The following is an 813-nucleotide window of genomic DNA, read 5'->3' as shown; positions in this document are numbered from 1 at the left end:
TATATATATGAGAATTCACGAAAAAACAACAGACGAAGACAGGTTTGTTTGTTTCTGTCTGTGTCTGTGTATATATAGCAATAATAACAATAATCCTTTGATGGAATTTATAAACATTTAATGCATCGCTACGCGCATTTCCACAAATTACATGTCTCTTAGGATTACAGTCCATATTCCTGGGATGATTTCAGTGTAGTCCGCATAAACCGTGAGCATCGGTTTAGCATTAACTCGCCCATAGATGTTCTCTTTCTCCAAGACTTTTAACTGTACATTCACACCCGCTGGAGAGCTGACCTCATTTAATGGGACATTAAAAATTGTGAAAGAGCAGATCATTTGAAAGCAATTTCCAATACTCGAAGTACAAAATCATCGTTGATTTAATAGAAAAGCGAGTTATTAGTTTCAACATTTACATGTCTGTATCATCAACGGTTATTATTCGTGTAAAACGCAATGAAAACCTTGGTATTTTTTGTCGACATTGAAAAGTTTCTCGAAGCCCACAAAACCGAACACTACTGTTAGTTCGCGAGTGACTTATTTAATGCATTTAAAAGAATGTAAAATGTTCCTTAAAATAAATTTTACACATTCATATTTCGACGCCTCTCCTGAACATTTCTATCAAGGTTACTCACTCATGGAAGGTAGATGGCAAGACAACTTTAACCTAAATCTGTTAGGTAATTATTGTTCTTTTATATTAAAAGTCTGCTATGGAACTCATAAAAAAAAATGAATAACGCAGCAAAGTTTTACAATGCAATAAGTACTTGCCATAGAGTAGTAAATGCCAGCAATGAT

The sequence above is a fragment of the Octopus bimaculoides genome, chromosome 10 (genome assembly GCF_001194135.2).
Source record: "Octopus bimaculoides isolate UCB-OBI-ISO-001 chromosome 10, ASM119413v2, whole genome shotgun sequence".
Lineage (NCBI taxonomy): Eukaryota > Metazoa > Mollusca > Cephalopoda > Octopoda > Octopodidae > Octopus > Octopus bimaculoides.
Note: the sequence above shows the minus strand (reverse complement) of the source record.